The sequence below is a fragment of the Octodon degus genome, unplaced genomic scaffold (assembly GCF_000260255.1).
Source record: "Octodon degus isolate 3935 unplaced genomic scaffold, OctDeg1.0 scaffold00016, whole genome shotgun sequence".
Classification (NCBI taxonomy): Eukaryota; Metazoa; Chordata; class Mammalia; order Rodentia; family Octodontidae; genus Octodon; species Octodon degus.
Genome location: NW_004524592.1, coordinates 19,651,478 through 19,674,737, shown reverse-complemented (window position 1 = coordinate 19,674,737; position 23,260 = coordinate 19,651,478). Strand labels below are relative to the sequence as shown.

Here is a 23,260-nt window from a genome sequence, read left to right as displayed (position 1 = left end):
TCAACTTCATTCTTTCACTTGTGCACTTAAAATATTTATTCATGAGTCTATTTTATATTAGACACTGTACTCAGGAATAACCAACCGTGAGCTATCATTTCAGATCCCAAGTTCAACACTTCATAGAAGAGGAAAGTGAAAGTGTAGTTACAGAGTTTAAGTTTGTGATTATTATGGCAAAGGATGGATCTGAACATTAGCTGCATTACTCATAAGCTCTTTTCATTTTATCCGCTATGCCACATCCTTTCCTACGCCTTGGGAAATCGCACGTAGTCGGTCATAGATAAGCTGACTCACTAAGCCGAGTTATGAACGTCACCTGGCATCATCACCTTATTTCTCCCACCGTCCTGGTTCCCAACAGATTCTGACTCTTCAGGTCACTTTAAGGAATGACAAATGTAACTGTTGCTTCTAATCACAGGGAAAGACTCAATTTAGCAATCAGAATGCCATTTCTTGTTGTAAGAAATGAAATACAGTATGAAGTTCTGGAAAAGGTCAACAGCTAGGATAGTAAGACTAATAAAACCAAACATTTGGGAAAAGAAGGCACAGCAGAAATCCAGGTCCAATATGTGAACGAACATTTCCTTCACTCCTCCTCTCCTGCTTTCTGCATCTCTTGTTCTCACTTCCCTGTCCTTCAGCAGGGACCTCTGCAATCTGCTGTCTTCCTGTGTGTGTTCATGTATGTTATAAGAAGTCTTCTCTTCTGAGCCCCTGGGGCTTTCTGTCTGATACTCTGACAATCCCCATTTTGGTGGTAGCTTGTGTAGCAAAGTCCCATCCTCCTCCAGGAAATCATTTTGTGCAGGAGTGGAAGGGGACAGGGTTGGCTCCTCCGGCATGTGGTTCACTTTGCCTATGCCAAGTATACACTGTGTGCTGGCCCGGCTAGAGCACAGCCAGAGTTCTGGACTTTGCTGCCTTCCCCACCCTCTGTGTTTCCTAGAGAGGCAACCATTACCCTCTCCCAACGGTAGGACAACATTCAGTTCTTGAAGGTGTCTGGGACAAAACAGGTTAACCAGGTTTTGGGACAACATACAGATTCCTCATCCTTACCCTTGGGAGGTAGAGAACTGGAACTCCTCACAGGCAACAGCCTCTTCAGAGCATTCTAACCCTTTTGATGCTCTCAACATGGGCATAAACAATGGTGAAGAAGGTGAACAACTGGTTCTTGGCTCAACAGTTAGTTGTAATGCAAAGTTATAAAGTGAAAAGTCTAACCTGTACTCACAGCAATGTTTTAGAGACAGATAGGTGAGGCTTGTGTGATTATGTTTAAAAATGTGTAGAACCTTAAAAAATAATTTAGAATTATCATGAAAATCATTCAAGAGATTTCATAACAATTTTGTAATGTGACATAGAATGTTCATAAAAATATCTGTGTGCATATCAATACTTGATGAAAAATACCTGTTCCTTATTATGCCTAAGATGTCTGATATGCAGACAGATAGTGAAGTTAAGCTTAATAGCCTAAGTTGTTTGATAATAACACTAAGCTTGTCTTCTGGATGCTTAACAACCTAAGTTTGCAGACCAAAATTAGAGAAAAAGGAGGGCTGCAAGGAAAGCCAACATTTTGGCCATAACCTTCTAAGGTCAATTAACACTCAGGACATATGAGAACTTGTACAGTAATGTTATGTAACTCAGTAGTGTCCCAAATTTTCTGATCAAGGAGATTATGGGGCCAAAGAGGAAAGTGACCGACGATATAGAGTGTGCCTAAGGAGAGTCACATGGAGAGAAGACACTCTCTCAGGCTTTCACAGAGAGCACATTGGCCAAGCAATGGCCGTGACTCATCCACATGGCGGACACTGACAAAGGTTCTACAATCTGAGGAACAGGATCTCAGGATAAATCCTGAGGAGATTTCACTGACCTTATCAGACCCAAAAGCTACAACTCTTGTTGCATAGGTCCTGCTTTACCTTGGTCTTAACCATCCAGAAGAAAAGTATGAAGATGAAATATATGAAGTAAAGCCATGCTGTTATGTTGAGCTGTGGGGGACTCAGGTCAACAATTTCTGACATTGCCAGTTGAGCAGAAGAACCAATGCTATTATGGGCTACTGGACTCTTTTAGAATATTTTGTTGAGTTTACACACCTATAATATTCAAATAATGGAACTTAACAAAAAAAGGGTATACAGATGAATGTTCGTTTTGTGTCTGTGTATTCAAAGTGGTTAGGATAGATATTCTAACCTAACATTCTCTTAATGAATAGAATGATTTGTTCTAATGGTGTTTGTAAATAGGATCTCAAGTCTGCATCTTGTACAGCAATTAACCACTAAGAAGTATGTATTCAGTGTGTTAATTATTGAAAATGTCCTAGCGATTTGATTTGAAACTGTCTCATTGCTATTTATCAATAAAATTATGAAAAAATCTGTGTGTATTTCTTTGACCATATTATGTTTCATAATCATATTCTCTTTTTGCTTTTCTATTGTATTTTAATGGTAGATTTACTGAGTGACTGAAGAAAAAAATTAGATAAAAATGGTAGATGGAAAGAATAAATTATTTTTGAAAAACAAAATCAATCTTTAGTCAAATCTCTGCTGATTTTATCAGGTCTTCTCCATTGAATTTTTGGGGCACAGAAAAGATTGGCTATTCTTTGTTTCCTTGGAGGTCTCTTGTCTACACCATGGGGTTGTGGGCCCACAGGCAAAAGCAACTAATCCCCTCTCCCCCAGCCAACTCATGAGGCCTTTCCTGACACCTTATTGGAAGAAATCCCAGCAGCAAGAGGGCTGCACACATGGAGTCATAGGGTGAGATCCCTCTGGGTCACCTCTAAGGATCTATGCTCATCAAGGAAGGATACTATAAGTAGCAAGTAGGAAAAACCTTTACATTGACAAGAAAGACCAAGAAAAAAGAAAAAGGGAAATTGTGTATCTTCAATGGGCATTTTTCCCCTATTTTTGAGCAAAGGATTCTGTATTTTCACTTTGGTAAAGCCCTACAAATTAAGTACCTTGACCAGGGTTGATGCTTCATGGATGGCTGGAGCGCAAGTGGGTGAGATAGTCAGGCGCAGTGGTTGTGGTTTGGACTAAGGTGAGCTTGGTGGAATTAGTAAGATTATATCTATTTTTGGATATATTAGGAAGAACTTCAGAACCTTCTCCTCTCTCAGTGTTACATATGTGGTGATTCAGATGATTTTAATTAAAAGGGAGGATTAGGGGGAAAAAGTGTAAATTAGAATTTTTTTCATAAATCATAGTAGAAGATGCACTGAGTCAGAAATCTTTACTCACCAGAGTCACTGACTATGCTTTCTTTTGATTGGTAATGCATTTCTCCCTACTGGTAAGTTCCTATAAGACATGTAGACAGGGTGATAGATAGCTCAGTGGTCTAAGTAACTGCCTGGCAAGTGAGAGGACCTGGATTTGAACCTCAGTACTGCATACTGTGCTGGCCACCAAAACTGGGGGTGGTGGTGCAAGCCTGTAATCTCAGAGTTGGGGAAGCTGAGACAGGAGGATCACTGAGTCTTAGCTGTGTAATGAGACCCTTAAATAAACAAGTCTTTTTTTTTTTTAAAAGATATGTAGATAGTCTGAACCCATACGTGAATCATTATCCTAAGGGCAGTACATAGCTCCAATGGACTGAACGTTACTCATCCAATTAAGAAAAATTAGTTCCATTCTAAAACAGACTAAAGCCTTTCACTTATTACTCAATGGGAAAGGGATCAAATTGCTACTATCCTAGGTGCACTACTGTGACTTTAAGTGCCATGAAGTCTTTTTAAAAGCCATAATAAAACGCACTGGATTTCCTTTCCTCATTCCTGGTAAGTCACGATCCACCCCGCACCCATTTGGGGCACTGGCTCCTGCGCTTCTCACCTGGACGCCTCCCAGGGGATTCTTTGTCTTGGGCAGCCCGTGAGTTATTACCATCAGGAGATAACTGCTGCTGAAGATCAGGGAACGTGCTGGAGAGGTGGGGAGAGGAAGCAGGGTTAAGCAGAGGCTGCCCCCAAGTAAAGCAGTTGTGTACCTGCATTTGGGCTGGATCACGGATTACAGCCAGGATAATTAGCACTGCATTTTGGTACTGAGACAAGCCAGGCCTGTGGCACACTCTGTCTCTGTCTCCGCCCAACCCTCTGTCTTTCCCTCTCTCTTTCTTCCTTGAGACTTGTCTTAAGGAGAAAGCCGGGGGCGGGGCTGGGGGGGAATGAAGTGAGAATTAGATTAAAGCTGCTTGCTCTGCTGAATGCTGAGCCTACATGAGCTGCCGGATCAAGGGCCAGCACTGCAAAAGCTTTAGTACAGTTGCTCAAAGTAAGCACAGCTCAGAATTGGGTCCTTCTTCCCTGCTCTCCGCTGTTAGTGAGGGTTGGTGCTGCTGCTGCTGCTGCTGCTGCTGAGATGCTCTCTGAAAAATCAAGGATAAAGAATAAATAACTGTAAGCCTTCATGACTTAAACAAATTATTTTCTGGTTGGTAGACAGAGTGCTAAGTGGGAAGCAGTGAGCTTGAACTGGAGCGTCATGACTGGGAATCAGTGTCTGCTTTTCCCTGTCCAGAAAGCTCCTGCCTGAGAAACCCATTATCCAGTTCAAGTAACTGGCCTTGAGCACACAGAACGGTGCATGGAAAAGGCATCCACCCCCAGAACAAAAAGAACCATGCAGGAGTCCAAATGGCACTTAGGTGACACCGTTACTGTGGATGTGGGAGAAATGTTCGCAACGACTCAGGTACTGAATAGCGAGTTTCTTCTCATTTGCAGTATACAGTTGGAGGTGGGTTTTGCTCACTACATATATTTAAAATTTGGCAAATTTTAGACCATCAACCTCAAAAAATTATCTTTTTTACTGGAACTTCTAGTTTACTTGCCATGAGAAAGTCTAAATGTGTAAAGCAGCTCTTACCCTTAAACGCATGACGTCTGAGGACAGAAAGGAATAGACTTCAGCCGAGGTTTCGTCTGCGGACTGGCAGTGGATGTAAACAGAAATGCCAGCTCTTTGGGATGCTGGCAGCCATCGGCAAAGCTGCCAAAGAAGCACTTAGGTCTAGTTCTCATTTTTTACTGGGAGGGCTGAAGACTTAACGATCTCTCTGGGTATTCAGCTTCTCTTCATGGACCTATAAAAGGGGTCATTTGGTGTAATTTTAATTATGACATATTTCGAATTTTGAAAGCTCTCTTTCAGCACATACAAGTAGAAAAGAGTGAAAATTATCTCAAAGCCCTCTACCTAATGTTGCTGGAACTTATTTACATGAAAAAGATAAAAACTGAGTGATAATGACATCCATGAAACTTGAAAAATAATCAGTGTTTTGCTAACTGAGCTGGGCACTATTTTATGTATTTTGTACGTGTAAAGTTTATTTATTCTCTTCTTGGTCCTATGAAGAAAATTGTCCTCATTTTGAAGCAGCAGAAGTTTAAAAATCTGTCAAAGGTCATACAGTTAGTATGTAGCAGCACAAATTTGGAACCCAGAATCTAATAATGTAAGCATTGGGCAAAGTATAGTTGTCTGTACTTTTATTCCAAATAGTTCACTTCTTTACTTTGTAAAGTTTAAAATTCTGAAATAAGAGAAAAATAGTAAATGCTTTATTTACAAATGCTAATAACTCTTTTTAGTTCCTTTACAACTCTATGTAGATTGGTAAGTCATCTCATGACTGGAACAAAATACCCAACACCTACAATTTAAAGGAAGAAGAAGAAGAAAAAAAAAGAATATTACCATAATATACTTTTAAGGGTCGGCCAAATAGCTCAGTGGATTAAAGCTCCTGCTTAGGCAGACACAGAGGTTGGGAGTTCCATCCCTGGGTCTGCTGTACCAGCACTGTCCCCGGGGCTCACTGAGATGGCAATTAAGACTGGGCATGGTGGCACATAATCCCAGTGCTTGGAAGACTTTAAACAGGAGGATCACTATGATTCCGATCTACGCAGTGAGACCGTATAGACCCTGTCCTAAAATCAAAATAAATAAATAAATAACATAAAGGAAGAATTTGCTATTTGGTTCAAGGTTGGGGCTGTAATTCATCTGTGGGTGGCTAGCTCCAGAATATAAATGACATGAGGGAAGGGTACCATGGAGCAATCTGTTTCCCTCCTGGCAGCCAGGAAGCAGAGAGAGAGAAGGGGTGGTCAGGGAGTGAGATACACTTCAGAGGCATGCTGAAGTGCAGTATGAGATTTCAGCCTAGAGCATTTCACTTCCAAAATACCCCTGAGTCCCCATAGCCCTTGCATTCATGGCATTTTGGTTGATGAGTCTGCTATACTGCACAGCATCCCCGATCTAACACCAAAACCCTAACTCTGAATACAGGACACTTCTGGAGGATAGTTTAGATTTAAAACATAACATTATAATTTATCAAGAAAAATTTAGACTTCTAATTAGTATCATCTTCAAAATGTTAATGAATAAAAATATCAATAGTTCATGACGTTTTAGATGATCACTCAATATTAAAGAAATGCCCAGAAATGGAGGAATAAGTGGGAGCCAACACTATCATCAATACTGTGCAGCATTAAGTATGGGCTGGGAAAATTTTCCAGTATATTAACTGTGAAAATAAAATTTCCTGACACTTTTATAATTTGATCTCATTTGTAACTCCAATGATTTCACGTCTTCCTGATCACATTGGTGTGTTTGTGTGTGCATGCACAATCAGAAGTTATAATGGTAAGAGAATACATGGAAAGATGTCGTTTTAAAATTTTTTACTCAAGAGGCTTGAGGGGAAGATAAATTGGGCATATGCATGAGATTCACTGAGAAAGTGAATAAACAAAGTTATAGAAAAGCCAGGAAAAAAGAAAAAAAATTGTATGTCCAAAGATGAGTGCATATAGTTAATCCTACTAATGACAAAAACACAGGTCTAGATATTAGAGACCTGGCACTAACTTGGACAGGGGATCACCATGGTAGCATAGCTAAGTTATTCACTACATCTATATCTATGTTTATCTATGTCTTCCTATCATCTACCTATCCTAGACCATCAGCTAGGAAATGGGATGCAATTCAAGGCAGACATGAAGGTTGAGAGCAGGAATCTCATGTAGAGAGTACTTGGTCCAAATTTGAGCATATCTGAGTTGTCCAAGGAGTGAGTTCTTTAAGAAGATGACTGTATGGTGTAATGTAACAGCTTGATAACTGGTAACATTTGGGTTTCAATAAATCAAGAGTAAAGAAAATACTAAATGAAGACTTTAAAAGATAAGACAAGCATGAACATGTCTTGGAAAGTCAGAATATTGTGCATAAAGTTAAGAGATCATAGAATTTGAGATGTTGATATGGTCTTAGAGTCACATTGCAAACGCAGCCTATGCTTTCAAACAAAATATGGTATAAAATATGGACGGGACACAGGTACTGTGCACCTGCAGCATGGTAAGGGAGAGAGAAGCTCTTGGCAGAAAAACAAAAGCTAAATTCTAAGCTCCCTAGTAAGACATAAATAGAGGGTACTCACAGCCAAGACTCAATGTAAAAAGAGCACCTTCAGGGATAGGAAAATTTTATCCAATTGATCAACTATAAGAGTAGAGATTGGTCCCTCTGGGATACAGATACTGAAAAAATGGAGAACAGAGGGCTGGTAAGCTTTCTTTTGAGTTGAATGGCATTTTCATGCATCTATAAAACTATATGAAAATTAAGACTAAAAATAATTACTAATATAAATCAGATTAAACTCTGAATGATATAGATTTTATTTTATTTCTTTTTTAATTTTTTTTTGCTTTTGACAATGATTTTATTCATATTACATCAAAATCATAAGCAAAAATAAACAAGGAGACTATATCTAATTAAAAGCAATGGAAGTAAATGAAATGCAAGGCAATGTGCTAGTAGGAGAAAAACATTAGTAAACTGTGTCTCTGATAAAGGTTTACTGTACAAAAAATATAAAGAACTCTAGAAATTGATATAGTGTTTTTTAAACTTAATATCTGATGATCCATTATGCTTCAGTAATACTTAAAAAATTAGGTCTTAAGTGTTGCTTATACCATAGAGAAAGAATTTTGAATATATATATATATATATATATATATATATATATATATATATGGAATTTAGGCAATTCTGGATTTACTAGACCTTACCCTGTCTAATGATAATTAGAAGATGTTTGAGCAATCTTAAAAGATGGTTCCTTAAAAGATCATTGATCTAATTCTTTTTCCCTTATATGGATTAAGAGAAAAAGGTTCAGGTTAACCAATCTGTCCAAGAGAAATATATTCTAAACTTACTTCCATTTTGTAGGAACAAATATATTTTGCTGACAAATAAATATTTGAACAACATGATAGTTTTGAGACAAAATATACATTAAAATAGCGGTTTAAATCAGTGCTTATGGTATCCAAAAGAGATAATGTGTTTTCAATAGCTAACATTGCCAAGTCTTGCCCTTTGCACCTAAAAGAAAAGTAAATCCACTTTTAAAAAACAATTTTATGCTTGGATCCAATGATCAAATAAAGTAGAAAGTGATAGGATATTTTCAAGGAATGCTAAAAACTATGGAGGAATAGTGAGTATTAATTTCCAATAAGTGCAAGTCAACATGATTTAATTGGTCCAGTATTTTCTCTGGTTTGGAAACAGCAGAGACATCTTGATCAGATGAGTTTAACATATGCATCTGGTGGAAATAATCTTGATGCAAATTTGGAATGGTATCTCTCTCTTCCGTCTGTTTGTTTTTCATTAACTTATACTTCAGCGTCGGTCTTGTGACATTGCCTTCTCTTAACTAATGGCTTGCTGTGCATATACATTAAGATATAGATAACAAAGAAGGAGCATTATGTGAAACTGCAGAATGCACTAACTCAGCACAGTGGCTGGCAATAACCAAAGGGGCGGCTGAGTGATAACCAAAGGGGCGGAGCCATGAACACACTCATCTGGTCTCCAGTCCTACCCTGGCACTGTCGCAGAGCACATGTGGTATTTAGATGAACATTTAATTTAGTAAGTTAAAAAATAGAAACAAAATAGATTGTTTAGCTGCTTGCCCTGATGTGATCATTGCCTGCCAACTTGGGTGGCAAATGGTCATTTGATGACTGACCATTTATGCACTTATGCTTTATGTCTCTAATTACATGTGTTTTTTTATGTTAAACACAGTTGTGTTTGTACTCTGCCTTTCCTCAATTGTATCGTAAGAATTTTCCAGTCATAAATATGTTTCACAGCATATTTTTTTCTATACAATATTTCAATGTATGAATGCATCTGGCATTGCTGGCATTCAAGGAGCCAGGTTTGGGGAAGTGGGACTTGGGGAGGGTTCATGGAAATCTCATGAGGCTCTCTGTTCAGGGTGTTCATCTGGAGTGTCGCCATCCTTTTGCTCTTGGTCTTCTTTTATCCCTCTGGTTGTCATCTCTGGTTCCTGTTTCTGGTTCCTGCTTCCTGCTCACTCTCCCTTCGTGTGCAGCTCAAAACTCACTGTCTCTACCTTCATCATGGCCTTGTCTTTCATGTGGTCCATTCTGCTGTGAATCCAACCTCCATCAAAGCTCCATGCTAGCTTTTTCACCACATACTTTACCAAGTTACATTCTGTGTGTGTGTGTGTGTGTGTGTGTGTGTGTGTGTCCTCATACAGAACGAGTCTGCTTAGTATTAGGGAGCAGTGAACTTGTGTTCTAAAGCCACTGCCAGTCTGATTTGCTCTGTGAACTCTTAGCTTAGATTGTCTGAGAAAGAATCACAGGCAGGGTAAAGAAGCTACTACTCCACCTTCCTAGGACTGATCCCTCCTCCTGATACTACTCCATCCACCAATACTACAGGTATCTGCCATTCTGTGTTCTCGTAGCTTCTTTTCTGTCCACTGGGATGCTTTATTTTTAAGAAAGAGAGGACATTTATCTATAGTAAAGGTGAAAGGATCTCTGTTTTTCCCTATCAATCTATCATCTTAGTACGGTAAACTGAATTAAATAGGATATTATAATTTTTGAATTCATTTTTATATGCTTTTTAATGATGTGTCTACAGAAATGATGTTAGAATTCTCTCTCTAGTCTTATAACTTGTCCACTAATTAGGATAATATTATTTCTTTCTTTCCTTTTTGTTTTGCAAAACTGGGGATTGAACTCAGGCCCCTGCATTTGACAGGCAAGCGTTTGTTTTACTGAACTATCTCCCCGGTGGATAATATTATTTCATTGCCTATAACTTTTCTTATGATTATCCCTCTTTTAACTTCTAGCTACAATTAACTTATCTCTAGAATTAAATTGAGTTTTGAAAAAAACAATTTTAAGGTGCCTACATAAATGCATCAAGCAAACAACAAAGCAGAAGAGATGTTTTTTAAACTTCCTAAGGTCTGTCTCAGTGATAAATATTTACGACCTTAAAAGCATACAGTCAGAAGAAGAGACTCAGTGGCATGAACAGTAAGAACAGATAGATGTAAGTCTAGGGAGAACAGAGAATCAGGGTAAAGAAGATAAAAGCCCCTGAGATACAACCACAGTAGCAGAGTGTGAAGTGAGGATGAATTTGAAAAGTGGGCAGACCAAGGAGGCAGTAGAGAGATCTAATAGAGTTAGAAAAGGGCAAAGCTCTCTAGCAATAACATGCGGAAGTGGGTCCACACTTTGATGATTTGCAATGACGACTGGTGGTATATTTCATAAGGCATCTGAAAGTTTTATTAGATAAATTCTGATGTTATGCTTGATCATTTTGAGTATACTGATTCAAGAAGAGAGATTGAATATTTTCAAGGCAGTAATTTACAATCATGTAGGTCATTACACTTTTTTTCAGTGTGCAGTTGGTCTCATATCAGAAAGATGTAAAATTTCTGAAATCATTTGTGTTACTATCATTGATGGATGTTAAATGGGTTTTTTATTTTCTTATTGTGCAGTCTTGTCTTTTAGCCATAAAAGATGTTTTTTCCCATAATTTTATTGAGAAATAAATAGCAGTGAGACAGTTTCAAATCAAATTAGTAAGATGGTTCCAATAATTAACACATTGCATACTGTCTTTCTAGTGGTTATTTGTTGTACAAGATGCAGATATGATAGCCTATTTACAAACTCTATTAGAACAAATCCCTCTATTCATTGAATTAAGAGAATGTAGCTATGTATCTATCCTAACCATTTTGAATACACAGATACAGTCACTTTCTGCCAATATAATGTTTTCCATGCCACGTTCTATTGGATGCCATTACAGGCTCATTCAAAAATAAGACAGTATCAGGCGATCCATCGATAGGGCTATCCATTGGCTTTAGTAAGTTTTTGGGCCAAAAAAATGTAAACTTCTATTATTTTCATTTGTTGAAGACTCCTTTAGTGACAAGAAATATCTGCAGTCCAGATCAGAAAGAAAGAAGTAAATATTTGTTTTCAAGAGAATTAACTTCACTGAAAAAAATTAAAATGATATGACAGCTGTTTTTTTTTTATTATTAAGAAAAAAAGAGCCATAGATAGGAAGCAAAGACAGCTGAGGTCAGACAGACCACACTGGAAGAAGCTTAGAACAACTTTAAGTTTGCTGCTGTGTTGATTTCTTCAGGTACTAAAGTTAGTAGAAATTTTGACATTATTGTAGCTTTCATGATTGTTGTACAAAGAGACTTTGTTGCAATAAAACAGAAAATTACAATTTAAAATTTGTTTCTGGGCTGGCCTGATAGCTCAGTGGACTAAAGCTCCTGCTTAGGCAGAATGCATCTGCAGGGATTTGGTTCCCAGCATGCCATGCTGTACTGGCCCTGCCCCTGGGGCACAATGAGACAGCGATTGAGACTGGGCGTGATGGCGCTTGCCTGTAATCCCAGCACTTGGGAAGCTGAAAACAGGAGAATCACTACAAGTCCAATCTGTGTAGTGAGACCCTGTAGACCCTGTAGATTTTGCACTAATTTTTTTTCCCGCAATTTTACTGAGAAACAAATAGCAATGAGACAGTTTCAAACCAAATTGGTAGGACAGTTTCAATGATTAACACATTGCATACATTCTTCCTAGTTGTTAATTCCTGTACAAGATGCGGATGTGATATTCTATTTACAAACACTATTAGAACAAAACCCTCTACTCATTAAGAAAATGTAACTATAAATCTATCCTAACCATTTTGAATACACAGATACAAAATGGACATTCATCTGTATCTCCTTTTTTGTTTAGTTCCATCATTTGAATATTATAGGTGTGTTAACTCAGCAAAATATTCTAAAAAAGTCCAGTAGTCCATAATAGTATTGGGTCTTCTTCTTCACTGGCAATGTCAGAAATTGTTGACCTGAGTCCCCTATAGCTCAACACAACACCGTGGCTTTACTTCTTATTCTTTGTTTTCATAATTTTCTGCTGGATGGTTAAGACCAAGGTAAAGCAGGACCTATGCAACAAGAGTTGTAGCTTTTGGGTCTGATAAGATCAGTGAAATCCCCTCAGGATTTATCCTGAGATCCTGTATCTGAGATTGTAGACCTTTGTCACTGTCAGCCATGTAAATTAAAAAAAAATTGTTTCTGTTGTTAGAAATAAATAACAAATACCTGCACTTACAGTATTGTTCTGTAAATTGAATATTCTAGAGTTTAGTAAAGTATACTGCATAGAAACATCAGCAAAATGCAATATATAAATTGAAAAATTTCTAAGTACTTTCCTATAATATGATGATAATTTATGTTGAGAAAAACCACATCTTTAATATTTAATTCTCAGCAATTTATTTATTTATAATCTTAGGGATAATCAGGGCACTTCTATTGTAATGATAAAGTGAAGTTCTATATATAACAATCTGGGTGAAGTGTTTGATAGAATGCCTAGCACACTGCTATAGCTCAATAAACAATAGCAATAAACTAGTAGCAGTTAACCAATTTGGCCTTGACACTAATGTACCACATTTCTTGGGTTAGTCACTGATCTTTTAGGCTCTCATTTTTTTTTCCAATCTTAAAATTTGAGAAAAGATTTAAGTAAATGATCTTTACTTGTCTCTCAGCTGTAAAAGATAAATACTACTTTTCCATAAAGTGCTAAAGGTAAAGGACTTCTATGGTTCTGGAGCTTGGTAAAGGGTCTAGCACTTGTCACATAAGCACGCTGGCTTCGATTCATCAAGACAGTATTCAAATATATAGCTTCCTTACCAAGATCATTGGGGGTCATAAATAAATTTTAATAAAGGGCTTTGAAGGGCCAATAAGATAGCTCAGTGGACTAAGTGCTTTCTTAGGCAAGTGCAGGGACCAGGGGTTCGATCCTTGGCACCAAATGCTGTGCTGGCCCCGCCCCCAGGCGTGCTAAACCGGACTCTGAGACCAGGCCTGGTGGTGCACGCCAGTAATCCCCATGCTGCAGAGCTTGAAGATAGGAGGATCACTATGAGTCTGAACTGCCTAGTGAGACCGTGTACCAGATATATTAAAACAATTTTAATAAAGAGCTTTGATGGGGCTGGGGAGATGGCTCAGTAGGATAAGCGCTTGACTGGCAAACCCAAAGATCTGAGTTCAATCCCCAGTTCCGCCAAAAAAAAAAAAAAGAGCTTTGAAAATGAAAAGTGGAACAGAAGTGGTGACAGTTGTCATCAAGGATGAGGGGTACAAGTTCAGATGATAGTGTGAAATTGCCATGATATTTTAATAATATCAAAGAAAAGCATCAGAATTTGCCAAAGGAAAATCTTACATAAAAATGAATGTATGTAATATATGCTGGACATTTAATTAAATGTTTTTATAATTAAAAACTCATTATATGTAAAGTTCCATCACATTTTTTAATAGTGAGCACAACTGTTAATAAAATTCATTTTTTATGGCCATCCATGAAATACAAATTAAAACAACACTGAGATACAATTTCACCCCAGAAAGAATGACTAACACAAAGAAATAAATCAACAAAAAATGTTGGAGAGGCTGTGGGGAAAAGGGAACTGTTCTCCAGTGCTGTTGGGAATGTAGACTGGTGCAACCATTATGGAAATCAGTGTGGAGACTCCTCAAAAACCTAGGACTGGAAATCCCATTCAACCCAGCTATTATTCTCCTTCTGGGAATTTTCCAAAAAGAACTGAAAATATCATATCATAGTGATATATGTGCCCCCATATTTATAGCAGCACAATTTGTGATAGTCAAATCTTGGAAACAACCAAAATGACCATTACCTGAGGAATGGATGAAAAAGGTGTGATATTTTTATACAATGGAGTGTTACTCAGCTATCAAGAAAAACAAAGTTGAAGTCTTCATAGGTAGGGGAATGCAACTTGAGGCTATACTCATAAGTGAAATAAACCAGACCCACATGTGCAATGTCATATTGTCTCCCTAGTGGAAAAACTCAAAAGAAGAAATAAAAACTGACAGGTATAACAGACAGAGTTAAATGGAAAGAAACAGAATTTAAGGATTAAAGAGCAAAGAGAGAGAAAGGGAAAAAGTTAGGATATAAGGTAGGGGCAAAACTATATATATATTGGTTAAGGCAATACCCCTAAGAATTTTCATCAGGTTTTTGAAAGCAGCTAATGTGTAGAATTCTTACCCTGACTAACTCTCTATTTTTTTTTTTTTTTTTTTTAGAGCAGACTATTTTTCTTTGGTTCATTTTTAGAGCAGACTCCTGGACAAATCTTTACAGCATGCAGCTCTAAGGGTGCCAGGGCTAACGACCTCCCCCAGGGGCTGTTGGGGGCGCTCAAAGCGGTGGCACCACACGACGGGCAGACGGAGGGCGGATTCTACATCCCACAGACCTGTTTCCTGATCTGATATTATTATTTTATTACTGAACAGAGACCGGTGCTGTGATGAAGATGTAATAAATAGGATTAATGAGATTGTGCTTTTTTCCAATTCTGTGTGCCAATGACAAAAGTTAAAGTACTTTGTGTTTAATCTGTATTCTAATGTTAATTTCAAAACAGCAATTCTCATAGACATATGGTAAATATTTCTCACTCTTTACTCTATCAGTTAAACAAATTTATGACCAGCACGAAAAATAAATTTTCTGGGCTGGTGAGGTAGCTCAGCAGACTAAGTGCCTACTTAGGCAAGCACTGGGACAGGGCACCACATACCCCTGGCACCACATACCCCTGGGCACCACATACCCCTCCTACCCCGCCCCCAGGCACAGAGCCAGCCACCAGAGACCCGGCGTGGTGGCCTATGCCTGTGATCTCAATGCTAGGGAGGCTGAAAACAGGAGGATCACTACCAGTCCAAGCTGCGTAGTGAGACCCTGTACCAAATACATAAATCTCTAGCAAGGACTGCTAACAAGTGAACATGAATGGAACAGCACCTCCGCAGCTTCTGGTTTAGTAGTCAGAGCTGTTTCCAGCCACATGGCATCGCTTAGGCTCCCTGTGCACAGCCAGCAGAAGAGGGCCGAGAATCCTGGTGTGAAGTAAATGTATCAAGCTACACCCCGGAAGCAGGGCGGTGGTCACGAGGCAAGCGCTCTTCTCCCAATCAGCCTGAACTCCACAGGAGGGCACTCACTTGCTGGCAAAGGCCACAACTTGTTCTTTGAGCGGGGAGCCTGCCGCCCCCACGTCCGCAGCAGCACGAGCAGCGCCACCCTGCTGGAGTACAGCCTTTTCAGCAAGTCTGTGGCGGCTAGCAGAGCGGTGTTGTGGCGCTGTCTGTCCGTCTCATACCGCGTGAGGTGGCTCATGGAGCCTAAGTCTTTTCCATTGAAGGCTGCAGTGCTGAGATGACGGAGCAGGCTGGAGATGTCCCCAAAGCCCATGTTGACCCCTTGTCCAGCAAGTGCGTGGACCCTGTGGGCTGTGTCCAGGATGAGCGCCAGACGCGGCCAGACGTACTCCGCTGCATGTCCCAGCCCCAGAGGAAACAGTACCCTGCTGTTGGCGTCCACTCTGGCTATACTCGGGGGTAGCTGGCAAGCCAAGACCTTCGTGGCCTTCAGCAGAGCAACCGCAAACTGCAGCTCACTACTGGCAGAGCTGATGAGTTGGGTGTGGCTGGCGTCACTCCGAAAGGCAGAGTCGACAGCATCCACAAACTCCTCCTCATGCACGCTGAGCAGGTGTGTGGCGTGCTCGTGGGATGTGGCCCACACCAAGGAGCTCAGGGTGTCCGAGAGCGGGAGCAGCGCAGTGGGCCAGGATGGAAGAAACCTCTGCCAGGCTACATCGTTTTCTGCGGCCTCTGATAAATGCAGAGTCGCTACGACAGCACACTGGTCGTAGCTCCAGTCGACACTTGGGATCCCTGCAGCCGCCGGACTGCCGAGTTGTGCCCATCAGTGCCAATCAGCAGTGTGGTCTGGAAGGTGCTGCCGTCACCCAGGGTAATGTGCACCCATGGGCTGGAGTCCGCCATGGAAAACTGGCCAGGCCAGAAGTAGCCAACAGCTTTGCTCCTGTACAGGACTGTCACTGGATCAGACCGCTTCCAGCTGCTTAGTGAGTGCGTGCATGATGACATCGTTCTCCTCTATGTAGCCCATGTCGTCTAAATTATCCTTATCGAACATTATCAAGGCCTCTGAGCAGCCATCCCACACCTGCCTGCGCCGAAAGGCTCTGTATCTCATGTTGCAGACGTGATCCTAGGCACCAAAACTGCTGAGCAGGGTCGCAGAGCCCGGGGACACCGAGCTGATTCTGTTGCTGTACATTTCCGGCAACTTCTCCAGTGCTTTCTTTGGACCTGCTTCTAGCAACAGGATTTTCTTGTCAGGAAAGTGAATATCATGTCCCAAGGCACAGGCCATGGCAGCGCCCACCATGCCTCCTCCTGACACTACCACGTGGTACACGGCGTCTGCCGAGCAGGGCGACCACCTGCGGCAGGGGACCAGCGGGCCTCTGCGGGCAGCTGCAGGCAGAGCACCACAGCTACTCACAGCTAGCCGAGCCGCCGTGACAGTGGCCTGCGTCGCCTCCGGAGACCTGCAAGACCTGCCTTGGACAGAACTTCCCAGGCTCTCTATGTTGATATATGTGAACTAAGCAAATACATTGAGGATAACAATATGTAATACTGAAACTATACCTGAAATATCTGTCAATTTGGTCTTCAAAATATGTACCATTTCTAATGTCATATCAATTAATTATTATATTCTCTTTAACGTAAATTTTTTTAAAAAGGTAATAGAAGAAAATGAGAGTCAAGGACAAAAATATAAGATTTTTTGAAAGCATATGGTAATGTTCAATCATACGTCCCATCTTACATAACTATATCTCTTAATCTGAGCAACAGATTGGATGATAAAAATAAACAATATATCAATCACTGTTAACCAGGTATTCTTGCTTAGAAAATCTGTAATGCATGTATTATTACATGTTACACTGTTTCTGTTTTTGCTTATATTTTTCGCGCTGTGGTTTTTACTCTTCAAAATAAAAGGCAATTATAATAGAAAAAAATATTTTACTATTTTTGATGTGCATGTTGATGACTGTGACCAAAACATATTGGCTAAAAAAGGATGGAGAAATTTTTATATATTTCTATTTCAATCAATAACTTGATACCAATTCTCAGTGCTGCCAATCTGTGCAACAATAAGCAATACAAACTTGCAGTAATATCTTATCATGTGACATAAAATGATGTTTAATTATTGAAGGTTTTTTTTTTTTTTTTTTTTTTTTTGGCGGAACTGGGGATTGAACTCAGGCCCTTGCGCTTACCAGGGAAGCACTTATTCCACTGAGCCATCTCCCTGGCCCCAATTATTGAAGTTTTTAAAAATGCATTTAATACATGGAATACAGGGTCTACAGGATCTCACTAGGTAGATCCGACTCATAGTAATTCTGTTTTCAGCCTCCCAAAGAGCTGAAATCACAGGTGCGCGCCGCCACGCCCAGTGTCAATCACCATCTCAGTGTCTCAGCCTGCCCCATGACAGGGTCAGCGCGGCAGGTGAGGGATTGAACCCCAGCCCCTGCACTCTGCCTAATTATTGAAGTTTTGACTTTCTAAGTATGAATGATGAATGTTTTTTACTTCAGTATTTTATTAATCGTATAAGTTATCAAATTTTAGAAATACGTTGCTAAAACATACATCTAAAATATGTTCTGACTCATTCTTCTATCATGTGTAAATCCTGTATGTTTTCTGGAAAAGACAGAGAAGCAAGGGAAGATAAGGTCCTTTGAAACTCACCATCACCTACCCAATATTTCAGGCTATCCACATGTAATGTCTTATTTATAGTGCGAGATAGTACACATAAGATAAATATGCTGCATAGCTGTGCTGACCGCTGTCCTAAGAGGAATGCATGTGTTCATTTTGGTGCATCGCAGCTTAGAGATGAGTAGATAAATATAATCCATAATGACTTAAATTATTGTGTCTGAGTATATCATATATCATTTCCAAACTGAGTAGATACGGGTTCATGGATATAACCATATACTTTTTCACTTAAAGGAACAAATTTTAATTTTACTTTATAGGGGATATGAATTTTTAGATCACAATTCGCCACCATGTTAATCATTTTACATATCTCTGTCTCTATGTAGACAAAATACTCATTGGTCAGCACAATTATTTCTTAATTTTAAGTGATTAGAAAGATTGGCAAAAGAATTACCATCTTACAATAAAAACATATGTGAAATGCGGATATGATTTGTATAACTTTTCACCACTTTGCATGACTAACTATAATTTCTCACAGCACATTTTTCCTTCACAGTAATCCAGTGTTTGTATATTTAATAAAGAAAAGCTGAGAGATTTTGTGTCTCATAAACTTCTTAGGAGCTACTCTTGGAGTTACAATTTGCCTGACATTTTGTCCTAATTTGCTCATTTAGTTAAAGATGAAGAACAAAAGAAATGGAATGACATGCTGATATTGTTCTCCCCTATTTCTGGTTTTCCTTAACAATTAGAATAAAATGCGTAAGAATTTTCATTGTAGATGGGTCTCAGAAGATATTTCCCCATGGCAATATTCAGTTTCCAAGTCACAGGGATTTTGATGAACAAACTTGGTATTGTCAAGTAAATTTTGTGGGTTAGGTAGTGGGCCACCTTGGGCTGAGATGCTTATTTCTCAAGGTCTTTAGCTGATCAGTGCACAAAATCAATATACACCGGACAGGCAAGTTAGACATGTAGTATTAAGGATGAATTTCAAGTAATTCTGCACATAAAATGTGAGTTGGGATTAAAAAAATAGAGATTTCCAAATCTGTGAATATAACTTTTCTGTATTACAAAGACTCATTTAAAAAGCTTTATATTAAGCACAGTAATATAACTCTTTAATGTTGAGACAGGCAAAAGAACCAGTTTGGTGGGAGAATCCTTTAATGAGAAGCTAAAAAGCAAAAATACTGTAAGCCAGATATTTGTGACAGATGCAGCACTGAATCCGACTCAGATCCTCTTGAGATTCCTTAAAAATATACAGTTGTCTCTTCCTTTGATTTCTAGCTTTGGGAACGAGTCTACTTTTCAGCCGTCTCTTGTGGACCTCAATTCTTCTGTTCACCTTATCTGCAAAACTCTTGCAATGAAGGCATGATAGAAAGTGGTTCTGTGGAAAGAAAAAGAAAGACAAAGAGAAGAATGTTATGGCTTGAAATATTAGAGAACTTTAAATATATTTATATTTATCTGTCTGTATCCATCCATCCATCCATCCATCCATCCATCCATCCATCTATCCATCCATCCATCTATGCATCCATCCATCCAACCATCTTATCCATCTAATCCATCTGTCAAACTATATATCACACTCCACAAGCTCATCTTTTAATTCTGCTTCAATTGGAATGATTCTGTCTCCTGTTGAAAGATAGAGTTACAGAGCTTGTTGTAGTTACCACCTACCACACCCTTGTACACAGAGGGAAAATAATATGCATCATAACCTAATTCAGTGGCATTGAATTTGTGGTTTCTCTACTGAATTTTGACTTGGCTCATCTACCCGCCATCTCTCTCCAATGCCCTCATTTTCTGAAGATTCTCCAGGAAGACATTTTAACTATACACACAGAAGTGAAGTTAGTGAGAAGCACTTAATTTGTCTGAACTTTTACAGATTTTTTTTATTATGCAAACCATGTTTTTTTTCCATTGGTTGATTTTAGATAAGTGTAAGCTATATTCTTAGGAATATGATAAAATATTCTTAAGACCTCTCTCATAACTGCTGGTTTTAGTCATCACAGATGATTTGGTTTCTCAGTGCTTGTCTCCAGTTCAGAGACACACATTCCTTTGATGTTGGCTATCATGGTTTAGAACAATATTCAACAGGTCTGATATGATGGGGAACGAAGCTGGTACCAAAAGGAAAGATATATTCTTATTAAAACGTGAAGTATCACATTTATTTATTTATTTATTTTTGAATAATTTTATTGTGAAGGAAGTAGCAATGAGACATTTTCAGAACAGATTACTAGGACAGTTACAATAATTAATGCATTGCATATTGTTGTTCTTGTAGTAGTTATTCATAGTATATGATGCAGTCATGATATCTTGTCTCAACGAAGTATCACTTTTTAAGTTGGTCCTTAATTAGAAACTTTAGAAAGTAGTACACTTAATAGCAAGTTATTTGTGCAATTTAATGAAGAATGAGGTTCAAACAGAGCATTTGAAAGATTTTTATGAAGGAAGAAGAAATATTCTTGCTTTCTAAATGTCATAGTTATATTGGAGTTTTAAAATTTGCTTGAAAATATGTCTATACATGTCATGAGTATTAATTCAATAGATTTATAGAGCATAATAAAAACGATATGGTTTTTTGTTTCATAAATAGTCCATTTAAAAAAATCAAGCTTAAATTTTATTGAAACAGGGATCTGGATAATATTTAGCTAGTATATTTAAATAATTACATTATTAATTAATTGAAGTATTTATATCTTTAGAATTGCTCTTTTTATTTCTTTGCTAACATGCCAAAGAATAAATCACTTCTTTATCAAAGTATTCTCAACATTTCAAAGTGAAAATCAGAGCAGCCAGCCTTTGAGTGACTGGGAGCCTGAAGTTCCTGGCCATCTTTCTCAGGTGCCTGCAGCTGAGGAGTAACACATTCTGAGACCATAGACCTTGCAGCATGAATTGTGAGCATTCTATAATGTCCCCATGGGACCATCAGGATGTAAACTAAAACAAACAGAACATGCAAACAAACCAAAACAGTCTGCATCTCCCCCCTTACTTGGCTCATTTTTAAATGAATACTAAACTGTTTATTTTTAATCTCACATGTAATCTAACCAGACTAGTGATCTATTTCTTTAAATGCAGATCCTTCTGTTGTTTTCAATGCATCAATCAAATTTTTAAAAATTACATTCATTGTTCTAGTTTAAGTACTACCCAAATATTTAAGATGTATCAGCCCATAGTCTATGTTGTATTGCCTCCTTAATTAGATTAGGTGAGAAACAAACACATTTAGAGGTCATTAACAGTTAATTTATATGCCTGAAATGCAGATTGGTTTATTATTGTTTGAGTAAAAATTTATCAATAAAATTTTGAAAAATGTATTATTTGTTTGAATTAAATTTCATTCATTCAAACTTTTACTATGTTACATGATATATAGAGTCTGATTTCTTAGTCGTTAAATATGCAACACTTCCTGTGAATTCAGTAGCACACTGTTACTTGTATGGGAACTTCAGGCTGTGACAGAATGGCAGGATGAAATGGTGTTGACACAAGGGAAACTGTTCCAAAAGAGTGGTAAGGAAGATCTAGAATGTTCTGCATTGTTTTCTGGCTTTGAAGTGTACCACCTTTAATCCACATGCTTGTCTTATGTTGGCTTTCTAGTGTGTTATGCTTGGGCTTAATGGCCACTGCCAAGCCCACCTCACTCTCTTTTTGAAATGATTTAGCTGTAATAGGAAACTTGTTTTCTTTTCTCCCTTTTACACTTTTTCTCCTTTCTGTAGAACTTTCTTTTATTCTTTAACCCTCTTTCCTCAAATCCTAATGAAGAATTGCAGTTAAGGCTTCAAAGCAATTTCTCAAGTCAAGTGACTCACTTGAAAGAAGGGGAAGGTGACCTCTGCGATCTTACTTTCTAATTAAGACACTTGAGCAATTTGAATTTATATCTAAAGTGTGAGTGAAAATTGATTTAAAGTGTTTAGAAATTAATGATGCATTAAAATTTCTTTTTATTCTGGTGTATACTGGCTTAAGCACCCCATATAAAATGTGGGTGTGAAATAATATATTTGGAAATATAAAGCACGAAAACTTTTTGGACTTGTTTAAGAAATCTGGAAATGTTTGTAGGCTTGTTATCAGAATATCATTCATAGAATGAATAATTATAGGGTAAAGTTAGAAATAGTATGGACAAATTTTCAGACAGCGCAGTCTGTGTGTAGATGTTATAGTCCAAACTGCCTAGCCCAGGGTCAGGGCTGCAGAAAGCCATCATTCCAGGCTTCTGGACTGCACCGAAGCAAGCCAAGTACTGGATAGGTCTCCATCACTGCAGGCATCTTCACATCTTCAAAGCTATTTTTCTCATATGAAAGCCTAAGAGCATCTAAACCTTGAAGCTTATTTATCATTTATTCTTCAGCAAATTCTTTCAGATGTGTTTGGCAATGCTCAAGAAGCTGTTGGTTCTTAGTAGACAACATGGGAAATGTAATGCGGGCCTTGCAGTAGAGCAGTAAGCAGGAACATCCTTAGTAGGCCCGTGCTTACTTTCATCCTTATACTCCTCACCTCACACCCGTTTTTCTTTCCATTAGTACGTGATGGTAGGGTTATTGTAGACAAAGCTTGCTACAAAGTTTTTTTACACAGGAAAACCTGACTGGTAAAAATATTTCAAACTGGTTTGGGATTCAGATCTGTGATCTTCAAAATGAAAACACAGATGCCATTTTATAGACAATTCATTCTAATATTTTCTAACAGCAAATCACTAAGCGTGTCAGTGTCTATAGTATAGAAAAAAAGTTTAATTGGTACTTTTGTGTCTATAATAACAAATGCTTCATTTTTTGTATTTAACAAAATGGGTTATACACACTATAAATTTTGTACATTTTTATGTTATGAATAAACATAACTTATACAAAAACTTAGGTTTCTGGTGAATATTTCTGGTGAATACTATATTATTATATTT

The 23,260-nt window shown here is 38.4% G+C and overlaps 1 pseudogene; it reads right to left on the bottom strand.

The window, feature by feature from the left end:
* Positions 1-15,318: 15,318 nt before the first annotated feature.
* Positions 15,319-23,260, bottom strand: part of LOC101573396 — a 36,886-nt pseudogene continuing 28,944 nt past the window's right edge.